Source organism: Enhydra lutris, unplaced genomic scaffold (assembly GCF_002288905.1).
Source record: "Enhydra lutris kenyoni isolate GAN:26980312 unplaced genomic scaffold, ASM228890v2 scaffoldscaffold69, whole genome shotgun sequence".
Lineage (NCBI taxonomy): Eukaryota > Metazoa > Chordata > Mammalia > Carnivora > Mustelidae > Enhydra > Enhydra lutris.
Window position 1 is genome coordinate 6,728,094 of NW_019154153.1, and position 19,963 is coordinate 6,748,056.

A 19,963-nucleotide genomic window follows, 5' to 3' on the forward strand; every position below is an offset into this window, starting at 1 on the left:
TGGGGTATAGAAAAGAAACGGAAGAAAAAGAGGAGGTCACCTAGAAACGGCTGCCAAACATTTTAAGTAACTGAGTTAAGCACTTGGCGTGACTTGGGCCGAGAAGAGCTGAGAAACGGTGTTTTAACCAACTCAGTTAGGCTACGTTATAAATGACTGGACAAGGCACTGTTTCCACCTGCTTATATTATGCACAATTCATGTGACACACTCTTCAGTGATTTGCTTTTTGCACTGGACCCTCAGCTCAAGAGGCCTGACCCGTTCACCACCTGATCTCATGGGTAGCTAAAAACAGTTGCTAAATAAAAATGAGTGACCTTCAGTGAATATGGAAGGAAAGGAAGTGGGGGTGCAGCCCCACACAGGGAAGACTGCCTTCAAAGGGGGATTTCTGAAACCCTGGGATATGCTTCCAAGGAAGCATGTGCAATTGGCTTCCTGGAGAAACTCTGCCGATGGAGTCAGGTCCATAAGTCTGAGCTGGTCAGGTGGGGTTCTGCGTGGCCGCCAGGGCACACCCGGTCCCCGTCGCATGGTATGGGGGCTGGGGCTGGATATCAAGTGCTAGCAGCATGCAAGGTGTCCCTTGCATGAGGCGTGTTTTCTGAGAACTTGGAGTGCTGCACAAATACCCAACATCTGTGAATTTCCATAGTACCTTTCTCCAAGGAATTCCACACACTTACAGACATGATCTCATTCATCCTCTCAGTCCCTCTGAGGCAGGGAGGGGACCAGCATGATTACCTCTGTTGCACACGTTGGGGGGACAGACACAGAGAAGGAGAGAAACTTTCCTGAGGTTACACAGCAAATGCAGGACTGCTGAAAAGGAGTGGTCTGGCCTCATGCCCCACACTAGTCCCTTCTCCTGCCTTTGCCTTGACCTTTTGCTGCTGAGAGCTAAAAGCATTAAGGAAATGTACGTATTATGAGGACTGTTGTATTATCATCATGAATGTCTGGTGGAATCCAATAAGACCACTAAAAAATAGTATTAGTCATGGCTCCAAGCCCTCTTCTTCTTCTAGGTTCCTACTTCAGTGATTAGGATCTTGTAGGGGAACAGAAATGAGGACTGAAACACAGGAACAACAACAGTGGTGAGGAAGAGGTCAAAATCCTACCGTTGAATCGGAACCTGATCAGTGGGCTGAGCCCATCAGCTCTGTGGGGCTTTGGGGCGGCTTTGCAACACTCAGCACTTTAGGAAATAGTGAAGAGAAGAAGAGAAGGAAGTCTGGACAGAATGAGAGCCCAAGACGCAAAGACCAGCTCAGTGTTCCAAGAGGCCCCAGCAAAGACAGCCCTTCACAAGGAGGATCAGTCACCCCTCTCTGCTTTAATCAGAGGGCTCTCTTAATTAGCCCAAAGCCCTGGCTACACCCTCAACAAGGATTTTCTGACAGTCAATCCTTAAAGCCCCAGCTGCCCCCAAACAAAGGCTTGACTCCTCTAACTCCCCTTTGAGGGAGGCTTAAAGTACTGACTAATCTAATCCCATGTGTACCTACTCAAATCCTTGGGAACCTAGATCTAAAGGGCAGAGACCAAAAAGGTGAAAATCTCAATTAGGCATGCTGCTTTATGCAGACCCAGGAGACAATGGCACACAGCTTAATCCCGATTTGCCTCTTCCTCTGCAAATAGGTCAAAGGGTAACAGGGCCCCAGGGTGGTGCCTGGTTCATCCAAGGCTGGCATTCTTCCACACAGTCTCTGTTCCTCTTTTTGCTAAAGAGAAAATCCTGACCCATGGGAGCGCCCCTCCCTTCTCAGAGCTCTTCAAGCAGGAAGAAAGGAAGAAAACCCCAGTCTCCCCACACCAGTCTCCTAGGCCCGGACCCTGCTGTCCCACACAGGAAGTGCAGGTCTTAAAGGGCCAAGGCCTCAAATTGGTGATTAGCCCTCTCTGTGCACAGAGCCCAGATGAAGTGAAAGCCACAGGGTGTACTGATTAGGAAGGCAACAACTGATCTCTGGAGAGACCCGTTTCAGAAGATTTGGGGAGGGAAACATGGCAAAGTTACTGAAGGGCATGTAAGGAGGCCAAGGTAGGAACTTCCAGAAGAAGAGCAGTAAGAGACAGACAGTGGCATCAAGGATGGCATACTTGAGGGGGGTACCTATTTGAGGGGGAATTTGTAAGAGAACAGGACTTTGACCTGGTTTTAGGGCAAGAAAGGTGATAATGAGGAATTAGAGATTATAAATGTGAAAGAAAAAAAGATCATTTTTGTCAAGTAAAAGCCTAGGAGTGGACAGGGAGAGATGGGCTCATGCACACAGAGACAGGCTTTTTGCAGGAGGTAGGAACTGGCTTCATTTAAAGCCTTCTTGGTGGAACCTGGAATCTACGGCTCTAACTGTGGGCCCAGCCTCTCAGCTCCTCCCTGGGTGCAACTTCCAGAGCCGGGCCCGGCTCTCCTACGGTGACTGCGGTCCTGTTCCGAAGCGCTCACCGACTCTGGTCCTTTCTCACGACCAGCTCTTACCTTTCCTCCAAACCCACCTGGGGGTCCTGAGTTTGGCTGCCTTGCCCTTGAGCACTGCTCCCCTGCAAGCCCAGTGGGACACAGTAGGGGGTGGAGAATCCCAAGGGGCGCCCGTGGCAATGGGCGAGTTTAAGGAGAGATGCCGGGCCTACTGTGGTCTTGGTCTTCCTTGTGGCCTCGCTTAGGATGTGACCCTGCTGAGTTGTCAGCCCAGTGTCTGGCACATAGTAAACACTCAAGAAATAATCGTCGAACTTCAGCCTGCTTTGTATTCTTTCCCCCTTCTTGGAGGCTTCTCATGGAAAATGATTTTTCCTAAGCAAGGCAGCTAAAATGTTGCTTGTGTAAGAGGCTGACATAAGACAGACTCCCGACGTGGGCAGTGTGTGAGCTTCGTTGTGACATGTTTAAGTCTCAGACCGCTTGCAGAAAGCAGCTCTCCATATGCCCCTCACAGCCAGACACAGCAGGGCAAAGTCAAGTCTAAAATTACCCAGGCAGATTTTTTGCTCTGAGAACCGACTGGCTGGCTGGACCTAAGGATGAAGTCACTCCTTAACACAGGCACTCACAACAGAACTAACTTACGGGACCGAGGGAGACAAGAAGGGAAAGGTGACAAGGGTCTCGAAGCACCCTGAATCCTGTCCCAAACCCACCAGGACTGAAACCCACAGCTTTGGAACCGCCTGCCTCCCAGCCTCACTATTTTCTCACTCAGGATTCCCCTGAAACAACATATTTAAAAAAAAAAAGCCAAATAAGAGTGAGTGCTCTGAAATGAGGGAATCCACAGTTGCTACTGACTTTGGATCTCTAGGAGGAAAACGAAGCAGCCAAAGCTCTTGGCCAGCTTCATGTTAACATAACTTGGCCCGCTCTGTGGATTCCTCAAAGTCTACATCCTCCGTGGGGCAAAATTCTCCTTTGCTCTGTGCCTGGTTTATCAAGGTCTCAGGCTGGGGCATCATCCAAGTGACCCCAGGGCAAGAGTTTCGAAGTGGCTGCCTGAGGTTCCCTCCTGTCCCACTGTCACCCTGTCTTGGGGCAGTGGTTGGTGAGAACAGAGGCTGGGAGCTGAGGCGGGTGAGCCCCCCCACACCTACCTTGGGAAAGAGGGTCCCTCACTCCTGGCCTCAACCGGCTCAAAAGTTGAGGCAGAATCACCAACACTCCTTATACTTGGAACAAGTTACCCTGTTCTCAATATAAAAATAAAGCTGGAAACCTAATGAAAATCAGAAACGAGACCTAAAATTACTTTCTTTAAGTTCTGGTTGTCGGTCAGTCAGCCGGCATTTACTGAGGGAACACCTCCTAAGACTCTGCCCGACTCCAGAGACAGCGTACATGGCAGTGACAAGTCTGACAGACGCCCCATCTTTGCGCTCGCTTCAGCAGCACATATGCTAAAACTGGGATGACAGACTTCCCATCTTCAAGGAGCTGACATAAAGAGGGGAGGGGCAGTCAACAAACAAGTACGAAATAAATGAGTAAGACCATTTGGGGCACTGTCAGGTGCTACGAGGAAAATCGCAAAGGTAAAGGCGGGAGGACTGCTCTAGCTAGGGCTGGCAAAGATCTCTCTGAGGGAGTGATAAGCTGACAGCAGAATAAGGAGAGCAGATGGCCAAAAGGGACACTGAGAAAGAACCTTCCAGAAGAAGGGACAGTCAACCAAAGACCCTAGGATGGATATGAACTATATTTCAGGGACAGAAAAAAGAGTGAATCCAGCTTATGTGGTGAATAAGGGGAAGTGTGGAAGGAGAGAGGGGCATGGGGGCCAGATCCTGTGGGGTCTTACAGACACAAAGGGGGAGGCCCCTCGTGGGTTTTATGGGGACGATCTATACTATCTGATCTATACTTCGGAAAGCGCATCCTGGCTAATGTGTGGAGATGAGACTACAAGAGAATGAGGCCTCCAGACAGAACAGGCAGGTAGTTCTTGCAATAACCCCGGCAAGTGATGGGGGTTTGGACGAGGTGTTCAGATAAGGGATACATTTCAGAAGTAGAAGCAAAGGTACTTACTGTGGACTACATATCCAGGGGACAAGGGAACAAAAAGAATAAAGGATGACTGCTAAGTTTTTGTCCTTCTTACCTTCTCGGCGACTCTGGCTGAGCGTCCTCTCTAAACTTCAGACAGGCCCAGGCTCAGTCCTTGGGCATCTCTCTTCTCCACCTCTACTTACACACTGGGTGAGCTCAGAGAATCTCACAGCTGGGAAAGCCTCTAAATGCCACCACCCCTCCAGCCAGGGTCTGTGTCTGTCTCAGAGCACAGCCTCAATCAACATGGGCCATTCGTGACCAGGCAGGTTACACATGTACTTCTCAGTCCTCTCAAGATCCTACGAGATCAGTCTTATGACGCCCCTCTTTATAGATGATGACAATGTGCCCATGAGCATATCCAAGGGCCTTCTCTTCATCTCTCCACGGATCCCTAACAGCCATCACCATGTCACACGCGTGCCACTCAGTTCCAGATTTCCTCCCTAACCAACATCCTTTCTGGTGTACAGGCCGGAACCTTAGAGTCATCCTTGATTTCATTCTTTCCCCCACACCTCATGCTCCCTCCATCAGCAAATCTTAAGGGATTTGCCTTTGGAATGGAGCCAGAATAGGGACACTTATCACTGTCTCCGTGGCTAGCCCCCTCATTTAGGCCACAGTTTTCTCCCCAGAGACCACTGTAATAGGCTCCTACTGTTTCCGTGCTCTGTCCTTGCCATAGTTGTCTAGTCTGCACAAAGCAACCAGGGTGAACATTCAAAAATGTTAGTGACCATGTCAGTCCCTGCTCAGAGTTCCCGTGACTTCTCATTTCATCCAGAGGAAACCAAGAGGCCTCCAAAGGCCTATAGGCTGTCCACCTGTGATGCCAGCCACCGCCCCGACCACACACACCCGGCCTTTCCCTCCAGCTACTTCCTCCTCTCTCAAGAACTCTCCGGTCTGACCACACTGGCCTCCTCACTGCTCCTCGAGCACAACAAACCTGCCCTTCCCCAGAGCCTCTGCACTCGCTGCTCCTTCCGCCTGGGACCAATCACCCTCACTACTGCTTGGCTTGCTCCTTCACGGTGTCATTTCTGCTTCATGATGTCACCGGGCCAGAGGCCACTCCCAACCACCCTATCTTCCTCTTCTATCTAGCCTCTTACTCTGCTTTATCTCCACAGCGCATATTGCTACCGAACACACGATCTACCTACTTGTTCACTCGTTTTATTGTTTGTCTCTCACTACTGGGCAGCAAACCCTCCTGAAGGCAGGGATTTTGTCCCTTTTTTTCATTGCTGCATCCCTACAGCCTGGGTCTGTGTCTGGCTTAGAGTGGGGCCTCAAGCAACACGTGCTGGTGTGCTCACATCCCAGGAAATTTACAAGTGTACTCTCACTTTGTCCTCTCCAGATACTACAAGGTCAGTTTTACAATGTCCCTCTTTCTAAAGATGAGGAAGCTGAGAGGACAGTAAGTCACATGGTCCAACATGACAAAGCCAGAGGGTGGCAGATCAGGGACTTGAACCGACCCTATTTGGTTCTAAAACTCTCTTCACTAGAAAAGAACTTGCCCCAAAGCTCACACCAACCCCCAAAGCTTCCAGGATCTCTGCTTCGATTCTAAGGAGATAGAGCTTCAGTCAGACAAACAGAGAGAGACAGAGCTATAGGGACAGAGAGAGAAAGAGAGAGACAGAAGGACTAAAAGTCAGATGGAGTCGGTCTCCATGGATTTTCTTTGGGAAAGGTTGAGCCGTTCAGATCCACAAGAAGAGTGGTGAGCCTGGCTTCCTCTGGCAATGTCGGGATCACTGAACTCCCCAGCGTCTTCACAGAGCTTACCGAGGGGCAAGCCTCAGGGGATCAGTTTTTTCCCTTCCTCCCTTCTAGCCCTATTGTCCCATCTGTAAAATGAAGGGAATGGGCTAACAGTAGTTCCAAAACCTATCAGAATCGACCTGGAGACATGGAACACATGGCCTTCAACACTTTATTCCTAGAGACAAAACCAAGGAACAGATTCTTAACTATAGAGATCAGATGGTTACCAGAGGGGAGGTGGGAGGGATGAAACTGGTGATGGGGACCAAGGAGTCCACCTGCGCTGAGCACCGGGATTACATACAGAAGGGCTGAATCACTGTATTGCACACCTGAAACTAATACAACACTGTGCATTAATGGTACCAGAATTAAAATTAAAAAAAAAAAAAAAAAAAAAACTTCATGAAAAAATTAAGCTTTAGAAACAAAACAAGATACTTTATTCCTGGAGGGATTTTGATACTGGAAGTCTTTCGTGGGCAGGAATATGTGTATTTTTAACAAGAGTTTACCATCAGATCTGTGTGGGAGACGGCATCATGGAACCATTGAGAGCACGGTCCCTGGATTCAGACGTTGCCTGAATCCAACCCAGTCTCCTCATCAGCGACCTGCCAAGGCCTGGTATGAAGACGAAGTGCGTGGGTATGAATGGGAACAGTCGGCATCTGTAAAGTCCATGCCTGACGCGCTATGTAAGTGTCTGTTGCACTCTCACAGTTACGCCGTGAGGGCCCTGCCAGCCACGGACGCCCTCTAATGGGTTTTTCTGCTTTTGATATTCCATAATTCCTGCCCTGCTACTCCCAGAAAAGAAGAGGGGACTGGCCCTCATTAAACTCTCATCTTACCATGGGCCCGCTCAAGCACCACTCCTGACTCACTACGGAATCAGCCTCCACGTGAATTAGGCCCTTTTAACCACGACTTCAAACAACATGTCAGATCAGGCAGGTTATGGACCTTGACAGAGAACCACTGAATTGCCAAGTTGAAAAGGATCTTAAGATCTTTCTTTGGTTAGCATTCGTTTCAGGCACGCATGGAACTTTTACCAAAATAATAATAATAATAATAACCCATTCCAGGTCACAAAGCAGATCTCAAAAGTACCCCCAAAGTCAATATCATGCGTGCCACATTTTCTAAACAAAACTCAAGTAAATTAGAAATAGCCAAGATACAAAACTCCCCACCCCTACATCAATAGAAATGTAAAACATACTTCATGGAATTAAGAAACCAAATTTGATTTTTTTTAAAATAAGAGGACAGGGATTTTGGTTATTTTTGTCCACTGATGAATTCTTAGAACCTAGACTAGTGCCTGGCATATATGTTTGTTGCATTAAGGAAGGAAGGAATAAATGAACAAGTTAAATGGTAATAAATGTACATGAATAAAAGAAGTAAAGACTAGAAATGAGTGAGTTAAACATTCAACAACAATTCAGAGAAAGTCCAAAGAAAGAAGGAGGGGGGTGCACCTGGATACCTCAATCAGGTTAAGGCTTCAGCTCTTGGTTTTGGCTCAGGTCACGGTCTCAGGATTGTGAGATCAAGCTCCCAATCTCCATACTCATCACAGAGTCTGCTTAAGATTCGCTCCCTCTCCCTGGGCCCCTACCCCCATTCATGCTCTCTTTCTCAAAAAAATAAATATAACCTGAAAAAAAAAGAAAGAAGGAGAAAGGAAGAAAGAAGTAATAAGATGGGAATAAATGAAATAAAAGACAAACAACAGAAAGAGAAATTTAACCCAAAATCTGTTTTTTTTTTAAGAGTAATAAACATCTGCCACACTGACCGCATTTTAAAAAGAAAGATGACACAACAATATTTGGAATCGCAAAGGCAATAATATAATTGCAGGTGCAACAAAGATTAGAAACGTCAAAAGACAATTCTAGGATGAATTTCATACTGATAAATGTGAAAATACACACAGCACAGACAACTTACTTCCTAGGAAAATATAATTTAACAACCAGAATCAAAAAGATAAAAACCTTACTAGAACAGAACCAGTAAAAAGAACTCCAAAATTAAAAAGCCACTCGCAAAAACCCACCAGGTGGCCCAGATATTTTTAAAATGAGTTGTATCAGACTTCGGAGAAACAAATAATCTTGCCCTTCAATAATATACTGCAGAAAATAAAAAAGAAGGAACAGTCTGAACTAATGACGTACAGCTTTTACAATCTTGGCACCAAAACCAGACACACAGTACAAGAAAAAGAAAACCTCTGGTCCAACCTCACTCATAAACATAGATGCAAATATCCTAAATAAAATATAAGCAAACCAAATATGACCACATGCAAAAATGAGCACATAATAACCATCTTGGCATTACTGGGAACGCATGCATAGATTAACTTCAGAGCTCTATCACTGAAGATCCTAACATTCAAAGGTTAGAGGAGAAAGTCATGTGATTGAGTCAACTCAATAAAAAGAGAAAGCATCTGAAAATTTATTTTTAAGTATTCTAGCAAAATAAGAACAGAAGGGAATTTCTTTTTACCTGATAAACGTTCTCTACCAAAAAAAACAAACAACAACAAAACCCACAGCAAACTCCTATTTATGGGTAAAATCTGAAAAGCATTCCATTTAAAATCAGAAATAAAATAAAATGCAAGCTTACATTTTTAGTGAACATGGTACTAAAGACACTGGCTATGCAGTAGGACAAGAAAACAAATAAAATACAAAAATCAAAACAGAAAAAAACAAAATGTCATTGTTTGCAGAAAATGTGACTGTCTACTGCACAGAAAATGGAACAGGCACTCCCATTTCTGGCAGTGTGGTACACAAAATGCAGAGTAGACCCTTCCAAGCATGGAAACCATACTAATTCTTGGGAAAATACATGAAATGGCATTTTCATTAGGTATGCCTGAACCAGTGTTACAACAAGGAAAGAACCAATTCTAATAAATGTACCAATCTACCAGTTCTAAATGAATAGGCAACTAACAACCAAAAATTGTTAGTCCTACGTGAGAAATTGATAAATTCCATATTTAATTGTCATCATTAAATTCCAATTCTTTTCTCATTGCTATTCAACCCTTGAGTTTTTTGGAAAACTTCTTTTTTTTTTTTTCAATGTTAAAGATATGGAGATAGTTTTGATAACCCTTAAAAATCATTTCTAAATTAACTCCATGGTGTTCAGAAAATATCATTTTCATAATATAAATTCTAAAAAACATGTTCAGACCTGCCTCCTGCTTGAGACAGGGTCGATTTTCATAAATGTCCCATCACAGGGGAGATTTCAATATAGCACAGTCAGTGACTGATAATGCAAGAAGGCAAAATTTCACCAGGTTACAGGAAACATGAAAACCACAATTAGCACACTTTATCTAAGAGACTGATAAAGAATGCTGCAGCCCTTCTACATACCAGAGCCATGTATCACAATTTCTATCAAACAACCAAAACAATGCCAATGTTATCAAAGAATGCCATAGTCATAATAAAAACAAGCACAGACTAGAATAAGATATTTGCAATTCACAGGACTCACAAGTATAGTATCCACAATATATAAAGAATTCCTGTAAGTCAATAGGCAAACAATTCAAGAGGAAAATGACCAAACTAGAACAATCAATTCACATGGACAATAAACATAGGAAGAGATGCTCATTCTTATTAGTAGCCTAGAAAATGTAAAATAAAACTAGCATACAGGAAACCATGAAAATTGGTCCCCGCTGCACTCTACACATGAAAATAAACTCCAGGTAGTTTCAAGATTTATGTAAAAAAGTAATCATTAAAAAAAATTTTAGGAAAAAATGGAATATCTTTATGATCTTACAAGCCAGAGAAAGATTTCTTAAATGAAACACAAAGAGGCACAAGTCCAAGGAAAATAAAAAACAAAAACAAACAGAAAAAAAACAAAAAATAGGACTACATTTAAATTAAACTGATAAAATACCATTTAATAATTATCACTCTGCAAAATTTAAATTCTGCTATTGGCAAGAATGGGTAAGGACGTATAAATTAGTGGGAGCATAAATTAGTTCAGTCATTTTAGAGAATAATTTGATTATATCCTATAAAGATGTATAACCTCGAAGTAATTCTATTCCTAGAGGAATTCCTACATAAATGCTGCCAGACACATGTGTAAGAGGATTCACAAGTGCATCACTGATAGTAGAAAATAAGGAATCAACCTCAGTGGGTAGATCAATGTCAGTATACTAATCTAAGGGATATGGTAATTCAGTTTCAATGAATGCACTTGAGGTACATATATCAAAATGATCTATCTAAAAATGCTGAGCAAAAAAGCCAGCAACAGAATCATATGTATACCGTTGAGATCAAGTTTACAAACGTGTGAAAAATACTGTAGAGCATTTGTGAGCATGTACATTAAATAAAAGCACACAAATATCCATGAAAATAGGAAACACAAACTTCAGAATATTAGTAACCTCTAGGAAGAGAAGGAGCGAGAATGTCAGAGAAGGGCTTTGTTTGTATTTGTAATGACATTCACAAAAAAAAAAAAAGAGAGAGAGAGAGATCTGAAGCAAATACGACAAAATGTGCTTTATGACAAAACTGGGTCTGGGTTACATAGGTACTCATTAGTTTACTCCTTTAAATTCTTCAGTGTGTTCAAAGTATTCCACAACTCCATAAGCCTATCATCTGTTTCCCCTAGTCACACAAAGCAGAAATTCCTTATTTAATGTTTCTGGCAATATCCATATTTCCTTCTATTTGATCACTTCCAGAAATGGGGAGCTTACTACAATAGAAGATTACTTATTCAGAATACCCAGGATCTGACTTGACAAGGACGTGTGCTATTTTAGGGATTTTTCAGTCTTAGATCCAAAAGAGCAAAAAGATTGGGGGTAGGGGGGCGGGGATCAAGGTGGGGGACTCATTGCATAGAACACATTTGCAGAATTGCAATTAAACATTTCAGAGCATTAGCTTCTTGGCAGAATACATAAATGTCTGAAATCCCTCGTGACTCCTGCATTATCAAGATTGCCATCATCGATCACAATCTACATCCACCCCTGTCCGTGTGCTTTCTGTAACATCACCGCCCAGTCCTTCCCGGTTCAGCAGGTCACACTCACCATGTGCCATGACAGCAGCTCCTTCTTTACTTGCTATAGGCATGGTTTTTAAATGGGCAGGCATAAAATAATGCTCTTTTTAGAACAGTCCTGTCATTGGAAGCTTCTGGTATTTACAAAGTTCTCAAAAAAAACCCAGCCTTTTACTGAACTTTGTGATGCAGCCAATTCTGTTGGTGGGCAGATTTGACTGTTAAAAAAGTTCTTCCCCGAGGAATCTGAAATCTGTCTTCCCTGAAACTTTTACCACTTGGACTTGATTCTGCCCTTGGAAACCCCCCGAGTGAGCTTTTCTAGCAAGAAGTGTGTGTGAGTGTGTGTGTGTTATACACCCTATTTGTATTTCTTATACGTATTTTCAATTGTACCCCATGTTTTCTATGGTTTTAGAGGAAATCTATTTCTGAGTCTACCAAGATTCAGAGATGAGGGAACTGTAGGCATAGAAACCTTATTTATAATAAGAATTATTTGAAAAATACACAGACATTAAGATAGTTGTGTTTTTAAAACTTACCTACTTAAAGTAATTGAAATCGGAATATCAATTGCCTGTCACTTCTGGGAAAATCATACCTTTGGTTAAGAAACATAATTTTGCTAACAGATTGTTCATCATTATGGCTTTTATACAGTTGGAATCCAACAAAGTTTCATTGAAAAAAATTATGACACTTTGTTTTCTTAAGAGCTAGTGATTTATGAGGACCACTTAGTAGGCATATAAGGCATATTGTATTGGGAATGGAGATACTGTGATGAGATTTTCTTGTAGGGGGTGGACTCTAGGCATGTGCTATGTAGTTGTCCTGTGAACTATTATAATTTCAATAGAGGGAAATCAAACGTTGGTTAATGTCCTCTGTTCATGACAGAGGGAGGGGAGAAAAAAAAAGGAAAGAAAGCCAGAAAAAGAGGATGGCAGAGAAAGAAAAACAAAAACAAAATCCTAAACAGAGCAGATACAAGGGGGCCAGAACTCCAACCCCAGGCTCCCCAGCCAAGACCCCAGTGTACCTTCTCTTTGTCACTCTCCAGCATCATTGTCTGTCTGCCCACAGAAAGGGAGAGCCAGGCAGAGCCCTCGGCCAGATGTGGCCATCTACAGAGCTGCTCTGTCCGAGGGGTGTACAATACAAGGTCAATTCTGAGTACCCCAATTCATGCACTATTCCATCTGCTTAATCTATGCCTAATACTATATAAACAACTATAAATTCTTACAAATTCGGTCTCTGTCATTTTTGGCCACTCTGTGGCTTCCTAAGTAGATATTAAAGAAATTCTCCAAAACCTATCATAACTATTGGTTTTTCCTCTTTAAGTCCTGATATTTTAGCTTCTCTAGTCCAGCCCTGAGCAGAGGTCTGTGTTTAATTTAAGATAATGTCTTCTGCCCAAACCCCAAGTGCCTTGGATGGTTCCAGCTCCCTCCTTTCTACCCATTTCAGATCACAAGCCCCTACAGCTCCTTCCAAGAGTCAAATACTGCCAGGTCACTGAGGTTCCCAAAGCCCTTTGGCTTGGGAGGGAGAGAGTGCCTTGGATCCTGCTCAAGGGTTTGGCCTGGTCCTACGCTGACATGGTGCCCCACACTTTCTGAGGGAGACCCAGGGTGCCATGGAAAGAGGGGTGGCCTGGGGGTCAGGGACACTGTGTTCTGTGCTGGCTCTGTTATTGCCTGGCCAGTTATAAGACCCTGGAAACATTCTTGAACTTAACTTTCCAATTCATCAAGCAATTCTGTATGCATTACCTACATCTACTCTTCACAAAAAACTCTACCGAGAGGACAGATATTACCCCGTACGTCTCTGCTGAGAACCATGTGGTGGCTGCTTGTCTCATGCGGAACAGAGTCCCCGCTGTGCCTGAGAAGGCGCTACAGGATCCAGCCACCGGCCACCTCTCAGACCTCATCTGCTCCCGCTCTCCTTTGCTCTTTCTGTTACCATCACCCTGGACTCCTGACTGTTCCTCAAACACATCAGGAAGTTTCCTGCCTTAGGGCCTTTGCATTGACTGTTTTCTCCGCCTATATGCTCTCTCCCCAGGTATCCTTACTGTTTGCTTTCTCACTTCATGATGACGTTTGCTCAAATGTTACCTTATCAGAGATCTTCCCTGTCCACCCTATTTTTAAAAAATGGGACCTCCTGGCCCATTTCTCTCTGTCCCCGTCCTCTGCTTTATCTCTCTTCTGAGGCTTCACCACCCTCTGACACACTGCAAGTTCACTAGTTTGTCCCTGTGGCCTGTGCTCCTCCCACCAGCGCGGCAGCTTCTTGAAAACAGGCACTTCGCTTGGCTCCCTGCTGTGATCCGGCGATCTAAAACAGTGTCTGGTCCATAGCAAACATTCAAGAAACAGTTAATACTTGAGTTGATGGCATTACCTCCTCAGTTCTATGGGAGGGAGAGGAGAGTCAGGGTATGTAACTTGCCCCAGGATGTTAGGAGCTAGGAGTCCCCACAAGCCTCATTGCTCCCCCTGAAAGCTGGAAGACCCAGGCTCCACTGCCAACTCCTGCACCTACCAGCCAGATGACCTTGTCCAGCGTGGACCCGGAATTTCACTTAACAAGACAACTTTTCAAACCTGCATAGCTTCATAACAAACATGAGTCATTTAGGTGTAGATCTTGTTTATTCTTTGCAGTCATACCAGCCTGGGTGTCGGATACGGTGGATGTCAATCCTAGTAGCTCAGGAAAGTCAAAGGCCTCCCCAAGGCAAGGCAGTGAGGAAGTGGTGGAAGCAAGTCTCTGACCCGGTTCAGGAGCCTGAGGCCTTCTGCAAACCGAACCTGCCCCCAGATTCCCCCCCCCAAAGGATGCTCTGATGCTCCACGTACCTTGGGGCTCATCTTTGAAACACTGTCCACCACTGCCAGTCTTCCCAGCCTCCCACTGGTTTCTCCTTCCTCTGAACAGATGGCGTATATGAAATTCACACCATGCTGTGTGATGCTGCTAAGCTGTCTTGTGTTCATTTTATTCTAAATGATATATTCTAAATAGCAAGATATTTATCGACAAAGACATCCCTATTTTGTCTATGTCTATGTTTCAAATACCATCTAAATGTCACATTTATATCTCTGGCCCAGACTTCTCTTCTGAATTCTGGGCCCAACTGCCAAAATGACCTCTCCGCATGGACATTCTATAAACCCCTTGATTGAGTATGCACAAAACTGAACTCATGTCTTTCCCCAACTGCCTCTTCCCCTGTCTTCTCCACCTTAGTAAATAAAATCATCACCTCGATCTCTTCAAGCAAGACCACTGCATGCGGCTCTTACCTGTTTCTCTAACCAAACCTGGTGAACTTTCCCTGCTACATATCTGGAGTTGTCTGTACTCCTCCTTCCTTGGCCTAAAAGATACAGGCAACATTGAAGTTCGTTGCACATGGCATTACGTCCCCAGGATTCCACACAGCATCAGAGAGCATTGAAAAATGCAAATCTGATCATGGAGTGTCCCTGCTTTTCAAATCTTTCAGTGACTTCCCATTGGTCTTAAGACAAAGGCCAAACCCTAAGCCAGGCCTACAGAGCTCCTTTAGCCCCCATCTAAGCCCCTGTTCTCAATAGGACATTCCAAAGTGCATCCTTTTCCTTGACTACTAAGCAGGTTCCCTGTTCAGTTACACAGTGGTTCAGGGACTGTGCCCTGGTGTCAGACTGCCCGGGTGTCAAGAGTTCCCTGGGTCACCCAAGGTCACCCAACACCCTGTGACCTTAGATACAGTACTTGAGCTCTATCTCAATTTCCTGACCTGAAATACGGAGATCATCAAGGTACCTACCTTGTAAGTTCTATGCTGTAAAAGTTAAAAGCACTTCAGACAGGGCCTGGCACTTAGGGAGGCACATGAAACATGTTAGCTATTCTCAGCTCCTCTCTCCCCCCAAATTCTGCTCAGCTTTTCCATCTTCTCTAAGTGTCAATTCATTGGCAAAGCTTCTTCAACTCTTCAAAGTAGGCTAGTTTCTCTTGTTACACAGTCCCGTACCACTTGAGTTGCTGGATGAAATTAGGATGGAACTCATTATTTCCTCATTCAGAGTCTATCCTCTTCAGAAGCTTAAGCTTCACAAAGGCAGAGGTCAAGTCCGTCTCATTCGCTTTTCCATCCGCAGTTCCCAGCATAGCGTCTGGCACACAGCAGGTGCTCAATAAATACTCACAGAGTAAGCGATTCAATAAGTATCACTTGGGTTCATTTGCAAACCTGGCTTTTCCACAAGTCCCCACACAGGTATGGTACTTAGTGCAATTAATGAAATGTATTGACCCCCACCCCCAAAGGTCACTGGTGTTCCCCAAATCCATTCTCTTTTTGCACGGTGTTGGAAATCCCGGATTTAGCTGCATTTGTAGTTGTCCAGAAGAACAGCTACACCCCCCAGGCTCCCTTGCCATGAGGAGTGGCCATGGCCTACGGCTCATGAAATAGGAAGAGATGTCTCACATACAGCTTCTAGACTGTGTCTTTAAAAGGAAGGAGGGTGCCCTTCCCTTTGACAGTCTCCCTTCTCTGAAGCATATTCTTGATCAAAATATGTTTAATTTCAACTCTTTCCAAGTATTTAAACCTCTCCACTACTATAACCGTTGAGCCCAGGAAGGGATCAATACTGAGCCACACTCAGGTTCCATTCAAGTGAGGGTTTGGCAACCAACCAGAGGCCTCCAGGAAAGCCATGAGAGGGCTTGAAACGCCTCCCCAGCATCCCCCTCCACTGAGCTTACCTCAGCTCCTTTACTCACACACAGGGTTCTACATCCACATGCCATTTGACAAATCTCTTTGAGAATCTGTATTTTCTATAAGCAATACATCTAAGGCAAATGAGTGACCCACAACCATCATCACTTCCTTCCTTCCCTGTCCTCTCCACACTATCAGGGTGATCTGACTGTGGGAAATTCTGGGGGTGCCCAAACCTCAACAGAGAGGTGGGGGTACAGTTCCAGTGTCTTAAGCTGGTCGCCGGAACTCATGCCCCAGCCTAACTGTTCTGTAAGGCCAGGAAGCATTGTGGGCCAGCAGGTATGGGCTGTGGAAGAAAATGCAGAGAAGAAGGGGTGGGGTGGGCAAGGATCCAGGGGTCCGGGACACGGGTGGGAACTGGAAAAGTTCTACAATGAAAGGGAGAATGTGCTGGAGGGCAGGGCCTTTTGAACATCTGCCATGCTGCATGAGCTGATCTTGGGAACTGGTTGAGGACTCAGGAGCAGAAATAATGGCCAGGGGTGGGTAGTGAGACATTGAATGAAGACAGGCCTTCAGAAGAGGTAAGAAGCTGAAAAGGAGACCAGTGTGATTAGAAGCTTTCCCTGAAGATGGGAAGTCCTTCATAAAAGCCCAAGATTACAGAGGCTTTGATTCTAGAATGCTGGGCCAACCTGTCGTGGGTGATTGACAGGGAGAGCAAGGACAGGTCCCAGCTGGTACGAGAGCTCCCCAGAGATGTGAAGGGTATGGCCGGCTCTGCATAGAGAAGAGGGCCTGGCACTCAAGGCTCTTCCGTGTCGGTGACATAGGGCAGAGATGACCGAGAACACTTAAGCCTTTTGTAAATAGTTTACACAGCCCTGAGAATTAGCCACATCCTCCCTTTTCCAAAAGAACAGTTTGATTTTATAGTTTCTTTCACATAAACAGTCTTGTTAATGTGGGTTGGGAAGGAAGACCTCAAAAAGAGAAGGCAGTGGTTAAACAGGAGCTAAAAGACTCCTGCCAAATTACTTTCCTATTTGTCTCCTATAACCAAAGATGAAAATCCTCAGAATAACGTAAGCTTCATGCTTCCAAAGGACCACAAGAGTCAAAGACAAAGGCCTCATTTATCCAGGCCTATGGATAAGGATATGGCACACAGTAGGGCCACACTAATTATCTGTAGACGGATTTGGGAGATGGGATTTTGGACTCCCACGGTGAATTCTGACCACAAGCAGATAAAGAAAATCAAAAAGTTATGTTCTTTTCAACTCTGTTGAAAGAAAAAGTAAATAAATAAACTGAGGCCCAGGGAATAACAGAGGCAGGTCTCCTAAACATAATACACTTGAATTTACTGACCAGTTCCCCAAGACTGGCTCCTCCCTTGAAAGCCAAGCTCTGACTTGAAATGGAGGGAATCCAGGCAATGCCAATACATGCTCAAAAATGTTAGTGCTTCCTCTCCGCCACTTGGTGACCTTAAAAATACATATATAGACCTAGTCATCATCCAATAGACAAATCACACTAGAATGAACTCTCCCTGTGATTTCTGATATTCCCAAGTCCTCCTCTGGAGAGTCCTTGAAATCAATTAGCCTAAAAATGCACTCTGATCCAAACAAAACTTCAGAAACTGGTTCCTTGAGTGGGATGGGCTTTGCAGAGGCAATGCCGTCCAAGCTGCTGCTTCCAAGCATGCTGCCATCAGCCTGAGCGAAACATAAGGACCTGCAGAAATATGGACGGCCCTTAGACAATTGGCCTAAATGCAATGAAAATGTCAGGTCCTGTGCTAGAAGCCAAAGACACAAGGAGGTCAAACAGAAGACCTGCCCTCAAAGAGATTGAATTCTTGGGGGAATAGGAACATCAATTAATGCTTTAAAAGTCCATGGAAAAGCCTCTCCTAAAAGGAATATACAGGGCATTATAAGGGCTGCAGTGGGTTGAAGTGTGACTCCCAACTATCTGACTCATCAGACTCCATCTGAGTCCCAACCCTTGGAACCTGTGAATGTGACTTTATTTGGGAAAAGGGGCTTTGCAGATGTAACTGAGCAAAAGATCCTAAGATGAGATCATCTTGGATTTAGCGTGGGGACCTAAATCCAACGACCAATGTCCTTATGGGAGACAGGAGGGGCAAAGACACAGACACAGGGGAGGAGACCAAGTGAAGACAGAGGCAGACACCAGAGTGAGGCGGCCACAAGCCAAGGAGTGCCAGGAGCCACCAGAAGCTGGACGAGGCAAGGACAGGTTCTCAGAGCCTTCAGCGGCAGTCTGACCCGGCCAAAACCTCTGTGTTGGACTTCTGACCTCTAGAACCGTGAGAGAATAAATTTCTGTTGTTTGAAGCCACCCAGTTCGCAGCAATTTGTTATAACAGGCCTGGAATATAAATACAAAGGCCAACAGCTAAGTCTGCCAAGGGAGTGGGAGATGGCCTCCCAGTAGACATGACATTAGCCCTAAGTTTTCTAGACAAGAAGGAGTGCACTGGATAAAAACAGGGAAAGCACCTTCCAAGCAAAGAGACTTGCAGGCCCAAAGTCACTGAGGCATGATTCAGCAAGACACATTGCGAGCACTGCAAGTAGTTGGGAAACGTTTGGCAGAGAGGCTTCATGTGGGAGAGCGGGATACGCAGTTGGAGTGGTGGGTCCTGGAGGGCCTTGTGGGTAAAGCCAAGAAGCTTGAAAATAATCCCGAACACTCTGGAGCGCATTAGAGGATTTTCAGCAAGGGAGTGTCATAATCAGATTTGCGATCTGGATGGATCCCTCCGACACAGCTGGAAGGGGGCCTGACAAGGGGCAGGGGGTCACCGAAGAGGTTTAGGCAAGAGCTGATGAGGGCCTGAGCTCAGAGGATAAAGAAGAAGGGATAAATGCAGGACATTAAGTCCGCCCTGGCAGACAGGGGTTCATCTGATAGCAGGATGAGGGGAAGAGAGCAACTGTGGAAGAATCCAGAGTCTCTGGCTTATACAGCTCAATCCTTCAAAATCGGTGTCATCTAACAACTTTATGACACATGGAATTATTCTTGATTTAGTTTCGTACTAATTTTTTAACCTAAGGCTACAGATAACAGATAAACTTCAGTGTTCGAAGGTGTCTTTGTGTCCTCAACTACTTGAAACCATTTCCTTCCAGAAAGCTGCCGGTCCAGCCATACTTTCCATTTGGAAAACCTGGGCAGGGGGTTGAGAGGAACACCAACCCCGCCCCCCCCAACCCTGACCCTGTATGCCAACATGATAATCAGCATTGTGACAACACATGAATCAAATCGCCAAGAGGGGTCAGTGCAAGGAGGTAAGGTTTATGGAGCTTCTAGGGAGAAAGATGGAAGATGACACGTGGTGGGCTCTCTGGAACTGGGAACTCCTGGTTTGTTTATGGAGTAGTTGTTAGCAATTCCCCTCTGGCATGACTCAGCCTGGCAGCCCCACCACCTTCCAGATTTCAAGTGGCCAGACTCCCCTGCTGGTTCCCAGATGGAATCCTACGTCCACCATCTACCATTCATGATACTGGCTACAAAAGCCTGGGGGAAGGAGGCGTTCCCAGCTACACCCTTCCCCTCAGGGCTCAGCTGGCCCAGAGACACTAGTCTCATTTTCTCGGGGAGCCACCTCAGGCCCCCCTTCTGTCTGCCAGCTCCTGGTTTCTGCCAGGAAAAGGAGACAAAGAGAGGGATGCTAAAGCCGGAAGAAACAAGATCTAGTATCAGGA

At 45.1% G+C, this 19,963-nt stretch overlaps 1 protein-coding gene across 1 annotated transcript in view; it reads right to left on the bottom strand.

Moving 5' to 3' along the window:
- Positions 1-19,963, bottom strand: part of LOC111159787 (anoctamin 2) — a 329,770-nt gene that overhangs the window by 108,444 nt on the left and 201,363 nt on the right. The window lies entirely within an intron of this gene.